We start from the raw sequence: 7,041 nt of genomic DNA, 5'->3' as shown, positions 1-7,041 counted from the left end.
ATGAACCAGTTGAGTCGTTTGTCACGTCAAAGAATAAAATAAAAAAAAAACCGCTGTGACGTTTATCATGATCTACAGGCTGTGACATGAAAGGTGGGGAAAAAAGTAACAGAAGCTCAACCATAAAAAGTGTCAGATGTATTGTCTTACGACAGTGAGGTTTTCTTATCCTTTCTTCTTCTCTTTGAAGTGTAAAGGTGCAGTGTGTGCGACTGAGTGGTGTAAAGCGCTCTCCTCGACCCCTCACCCTTTAAAGCCTGTAAGGGAACCAACTGTGACTGTGAAACTTGACAAAAATATCTAAAAACCGGCTTTGTACATTTATCTGTTTTACAACTTTATGAAACAGATGCAGCTGTGTTACGTCAGGGAAGATCGTCTTGGCTAAAATAAAAAAAATTATCAGGCCTACAACTTGATAACAGTTAAAAAAAACAACCTTGAAAAACACTTCTAAGCACTTTAAATATCTCATATTTTCTTACTTTATGTAACATAATATCTGTCAATTTGAGAGTTTATAAAGAGTAAAGTCACTTATACATCTGCAGATTCTGGAGTGTGAGCGCAGCCATGATCAGCTGTATGCACATCACATGAGAACTACAAGATCACACGGGAATGGAGAGAAAAACCTGCAAACAACATGTTGTTTTGTCTTTCTGAGGATGCTTTGTTGTTCATTCAGTGCTTGTTTTGACGTTATGTTGAGAGTGATGGAAAGTACGATAGGGAGTCCTTATAGTTTGTTTTATTTTGAAATTGACCGGATGATCTTTGGGTTTCCTTGTCTGACTTCCTGTCCAAGTCATTCTATTCTGTCCAACTTGAAGCTTGATTGCAGCGGCTCCATTGAAAATAGACACAAGCCGGAGACGGACCGCGGCCTGTGATGTGGAAACAGGAGCAATGACTGGAGTATCGAACGGCAAAGTAGTGCACATTCTGACGGACATTCTGACGGACTGCCGTTTCTCATTTCAGGAGCTGCATCCTTTCAACGACCCAGCCTTCGTAGCCTGTGCAGACAGCTTAAGCAGATCTGAATTGAGTCGGTCTGGTCTATCGAGGATTCCCTATTGGTGTCACAAACCCATCCTCACCTCTACCCTTCAGTTTTTAAGTGCCACCCCTATCACCTAGAAACCTCAACGGCTGCACAAATATAAATAATTCACCCTCATTCAGTGTGTACCAATAAAGACATGAGCTATTGATAACAAATTTGTTTTTGTACCAGTTTGTAAATATCATTATTCTGCTTTCAAAATCGACATTTTATCCCTGCTGTTAATGGGGCTTTTGGTGCCCTTTGGACACTCAAGAATTTATTACACCTCTGATTTGGCTTCTTTTTTAAACACCTGAGGTTTCTACTTAGTATAGCATCGCTATTATAAGGAGTTCATTATGAGTGAAATAACATTATACACCTCTTAATTTCAGGTTATTGTACAACTCTCAAGACTGAAGTCAGATGATGTATTTTCTTTTCTTCCCTTAAATCTGATCCAAAAAACAATAAACTGCTCGTGTAGTTCTGCGTTTGGTTTGTCTCAGTGGTGTTGCCGTACTTGTGCATTGTGCGTCTTCAATGTTGAACGGAGAGCAAACGTCCCTCAGATCCGGCAGCTCATTTAGACTTAGACAACTTTATTTATCCCAGAGGGCAATTCGATTCCACAGTCCACCCAGACCATGCATGCATTTACAAACAAACAAACAACAGCAGGAGATTAATCAGAGACAACAAGCAAATCAGTATTTGACAAAGGTGAGCGTTTGCACACTGATACTCACCTTTGTCAAATACATAAATATACATTTAGTGAAGGAAATGATCGCTACGGCAGAGAAGGAGGATGATTCTCTGACTGCACTCATACATTGTAAAAATACAACAAGGTTTGAGATTTATTTTTTAAAAGTAGTTTGAATACTTTAATATTTTTTTTAAAGAAAGTACTCCAGAACTTTAACTGAAGTCATAATTTAACTGAGCAGCTTTGACTTGTGTTGGAGTCCCATTTGACCAGGAGGATCTACTCAAGTCATGAAGATGTGTACTTTGTTCACCACTGAGTTAAAAAAAAGTATCACCTGAAGAGGACCTCTGGTTGAAAAGTTTTGATTGTGATGAAATAAAAACCTTTTGTGGTATTCGAGCAAGTATGCGGCCACATCTTCTTCCTCAGTCTGCTGTTTTTGCTCTGCCCTGCACCTGCATGATGAGCGTAGGTCACTACACCCTTTTGTTTCTCACTGCACATAAAACATCATGACTTCCTCATAAGTGATTCAATGATTTCACTAGAAGTCAATCATATAGATTCTTCAATGTCAGATGTAAAAAAATACACAAATCCAAGTTTGCAAAACACTTAATTTAAAAACGTATACATTAATGATTTGATCAAGCAGTTTTGCACTCTACTGTAGTTGAGACTGAAATCTTATAAAAAGTAATTTTTAACTTAAAACCTTAGGCCCCCCGGGGGTCCATGGTGCTCTTCTCTGATTGTTCGCCTTGCAAAAGACAAACAATAAGACGATGTGTCTATTATTTAATTAAAGGTCTATAAAAATGTTCTTCATTGTGGAATGATCTTGTGACAGTATTGTGTCTTTACAACCGTCTCGTGTATTTACACTTCTCAGCTTCTTCAGAGTCTCGGCTGCTGCAGAAGCTGTGAATGCCTGAGCTGTGTGGCGTGCAGCGTTAATCACTAAAGAATGAGCACATAGTACTACTCTGCAGCAAAGACACTGGGGACATCTGTCATTCAGATGAGGATGAATGTAGGTCACCGATGCTAGTGCCTTTGCTGAGCAGGGGTCTGATTAAAGCAGCAACCTATGGCCTAAGATCTCTGCCCAACCATCTCTGCCAAGTTACACAACATTTGACTTTTTTTTTTTTTTTGCATTTACGAAGACTGCGTGATTCAATAAACCCCCCCCACCCATTACAATCCTAGCGCCGCGCCTCCTCCACTACCACTTAGAAAAGCAGAGATTGGATTACCCAACTGTCAATCAATCATGCGGGTGATGATACAAGCCCACCATGAAACATCCCAAACAGATGGCCAGCCACTACCACACGCCTGCACCCCCCACCCAGCCCGAGCCCGGACCTAGTCCCTTGGTAAGAGACTGTAAGCTCCTTAGATTTTTTTTTTCTCATGCTTCTCACTAATTTAGGTCTCTTCATCAAAGCAATGATTGTGATATTGTCGAACAACGACAACACCACTCATGATGCCCCTCTTTGCCTCACAAGTTCACAACTTTCTTTCCCTCAATTTTGGACATTTTAAAAAGTCCTGCAACAGATGAGAAACGCTCAAAAAAATGTCTTAATGAGTTCATTAATCCGTGGCTGTGCTTAAGACAATAGCATGCCAGGGGGCTGAGCGATGGGTGTATTTTGGGGCAGGGCGGCGACCCCCCGACACCCGGGCTTGGCAGGCAGCAGAGGAGGAGGCTGAGCCAGAGCAGGTGTCTCTGCTGACATCTGCTTCAGTTCACTGGGGAAACACAAGCACCCTGCAGCTACTGCCCTGACAATGCCACTGAAGTGCCCCGGATCCATATAAACAAGGTAGACTTTTTTTTTTTTTTTTTTTTTTTACTTCTTATGGCTCTGGAGTTTTCAGAATGAGAGGTGATGCCTCATTTCCTTCTGGAGATTGTTTTGTTTCCGGCTTTTTATTCTTCTATCAATGTTGACTCTTTGCTCTACGATGCAGATGGTTTGATTTTGCAGCTGCATCAGCACTTGACTGTACCCTCGGATACTGCATACTGCACACTTTGTGGTTCACTTATTGCTGTTTCCTTGCTTTTGACATTTTAATGTGTTCCATGTCAATTTGCAATGTGGCTTGCTTAATCCAGGAGAAAAAAAGAAAAAAAAAAGCGCGTTTCATGTCAAAGTATTAAGAGGATTCGACCCAGATCTCTTACAAACATTAAAGAAAGAAATCGTTGGATGTTCAGTCTCATGCAATATTGATGCTGTCATGTTTACTCATCAACCCACTTTCCTCTGAATCCAATCAGGCTGACAAGACAAACCCACAAAGGCTGTTGATTCAGATGCGCTATCGATCCAAGTTTGTGTTCCATTGACCCGGGTGCATTTTTAAAGACTTTGTAGTGTAATCAAAGGCTCCGTCCTGTGCTAAGCAGCTACAGCAGATGTAGCCTACATTTTATCCCAGCAGCTTGGATGCAGCTCTGACAGGCTTTTACATTCAGAAGACTTACATTGGCTGTTTGCTCTTATTGGACATTGATCTTTCTGTGAGCTCCGCAAACAACAGATTACAGTAGGACAGCAATATGATGGCAAGTGTGGAGGTGTTGGCATGATATATTTATGTTGAACTGAGGGTGTAGAAAGGAGGGGTGGGGGGGTGGGGGGTCGTCTGACAGGAGCACCTGATAGAGATTCTGAGCATGCACTGGGGTGCTGGTGAATCCCAGTCCATATGTGTCGTGTAAATGAAAGAATCCTTCATCTCATCACTGTAATCTGACCTATTTAAACCACTCAGAGGAAGTCTTTAATGAAGACCGACGTCCGTTTCATTAAAAAAAAACAAAAAAACACACAAGCATGCAGCATCTCCAATCTGTGTGTTCGTTTAGAAGTACTTAAAGAGGCTGAAGGTTTAATCAGTCCTGCACATAATAGAAAAAGCTTTGTGTTTGAGGCAGTTCTGGATTTCTCTTCCTCCCCCCCATTTGCTCTTTTGCACTCTGTTCAGGACAATTTTATTCTGCTCACACACACTCTGACTTTCTAGCCGGGCAAGTGCCTCTGCTTATCTTCCAGCAGCCAATAAGAGCGCCGTAAAAACCAAATGTCAGGAGGTAAAAATTGATCCTGTGTTATAGACTTTTGCTTTGTGTGTTTTGACAGCTTCGGGTGTCTCTCAGCGTTGAGTTATGGATGGTGTAGGGAGCATAACGACAGCAGACCTGGGTGGAATGTTAAACCTTTAGATTTGAGCCTGTAGATTGGAGAAGTGGGTTTGTCGTGTGTAAGCGCATGCTGTGGCTCTGTCACATCTGACAGAGACACTAGGTGTTTGGTATGAAAACCATGAAGATGAAGGCTAAAAAACGCTGTGGTTAAATTTGAGATTAATCACGCGCTTTGAAAAATAACAATAACTTAGTTTATTTTGGACTTGAATCCTAGCTTCCAGAGTGAAATTCCTTCACTGATTTAAACCATCCAAAGACAAGCTTATGTATCTGTACGAGACGCAGAGGACTATGACAGAACATTAATAATGATGGGCTAAGAAATTAGGATTTATGTGGAGTATAAGGGACAGGTTTCAGAATTTTTTCCCTTAAATTTCGATATTAAAGTCGTACATTTTTTTGATTTTTATATACTCTATATATTCAGGATTTACGGGATCAAATTCATAAATTTGTGAGAATAAAGTCATTAATTTATGATATTAAATTTGTTAATTGATTTAAATCAGACTCTGGTTAAAATGATTATTCTGAAAGGTTGTACCAGAAGAGCAGCCGTCGTCCTGCTTGAAAATGATGAAAGGAGAAAACATTTCCTCTATCACTAAAGAGACTATTTCCTCTAAGTCAGTGTTGTTCTTTCTTTGAAAAGCCCCAGTTTCTTGCAGTGTGTTTTCAGAGTCCTGATACTCATGACAACATGACGCTGATGTGCCAAAAGAATGTGTAGTTTCATATCTGTAGACGTAAAGCTCAAACTAATCAGATAGTTAGAGACCTTGAAGCAGGTCAGTTCATACTCAGTCAGTCTGTGTTTACTTATTTGCTTTCACCTTTACTAAAGTACAACTTCACAAGATGCTCCACGCTCCTCATTTAGTCTAGAACTATAGACTAAAATAACGACTTTAATCTCGTAAATTTACGAATCGAATCTTGTTAATGAATGACTTTAATCTCGAACTCTCCCATTTTTTCTCCCATTACTGTGACTCCTTCGTAAGGATTGGCTGTCTTGATTAATGATAAACTATTCAAAAGTAAAACAGCACAATAGTCAGGTCAAGTTTATTACAGCACATCTCAGGAACAAGGCGTTTCAAAGTGTTTCACACACGACATCAAAAGCATCAAGACAAAGAGAAACAGAAACACTAAAATAGAAAAATGTAAAAATCACTAAAACAAATGAGTAACAATCACAGAGAAGATTAAATGTGAAAATATTAGATTTAAAAAAGAAAGATCCAAAAGAAATACAGAAATGTGACATTAAGCGGAGAAAAATACATTGAAATTAAAAATATATAAATTACCTTAAATTTGAAATGTGGTGATGGTATCTGCTCTGCACGCCCGGAACACAGTCTTACATTGTAAGACTTTATTTTAGTTTTTATTGAAACAGATGATTCTGTGAGCTTAGTGAGGTAGTGACACCTCCAGAGACTTTAGTGAGTAGATGGTGAGCTGAAAGCATTTCAGGCGGTTATTTTTGGAGTTAGTTGAAACATTTTCTATAACAGATTTTGAGGTGTCATTTCAGGGCATTCAGTTGATCCGTGTTTGTTTTCATAAATAGCAGACCTGTCTCCTCTCTCTCGTTCTCGACAAATAAACATTACAGTGGTGACTTATGGAGGCTGATCCTCAGGGCAGAGGGCTTATTTGTGGAGACATGGGGTCCCTCAAGCCTGAAGTCACTGTTGATCTGGCATCAGCCTGTCTGGGGACAGGATTAGGGGCTGAGTGTGGAGGTGAGGACTTGCAGATAAATAAACGGCCAGTGACTGAGCTGCACATGCAAACAAACGCATTATCAACAGGACTAATTTACCTAACGTCGAGGGAACACATGGCCGCTGTAGTTCCATCGCCTCCTAATCCCCTTCGCTGCAGATCTCAGCATATGATGTGATTACTGCAAGCGCAGAAAAATGCATTAGCAAACGTATGCGTCATGCTAAAACAGTCACATAAACATGTCTGTATTAATCTACTGTCATTCATGGAATCTCTTTAACCAAATGTGGTCAATGC

At 40.2% G+C, this 7,041-nt stretch overlaps 1 protein-coding gene across 1 annotated transcript in view; it reads left to right on the top strand.

Moving 5' to 3' along the window:
• Window positions 1-3,585: 3,585 nt before the first annotated feature.
• The window catches only part of tncb (tenascin Cb), a 98,871-nt gene continuing 95,415 nt past the window's right edge, over window positions 3,586-7,041 (top strand). The window contains exon 1 of the mRNA XM_061037355.1: window positions 3,586-3,604. The gene's annotated coding sequence lies outside the window, so the exon portion shown is untranslated. The remainder of the gene's footprint in view (window positions 3,605-7,041) is intronic.

Source organism: Labrus mixtus, chromosome 5 (genome assembly GCF_963584025.1).
Source record: "Labrus mixtus chromosome 5, fLabMix1.1, whole genome shotgun sequence".
Classification (NCBI taxonomy): domain Eukaryota; kingdom Metazoa; phylum Chordata; class Actinopteri; order Labriformes; family Labridae; genus Labrus; species Labrus mixtus.
The sequence above is the reverse complement of the archived record's forward strand: the minus strand, read 5'-3'. Positions and strand labels throughout refer to the sequence as shown.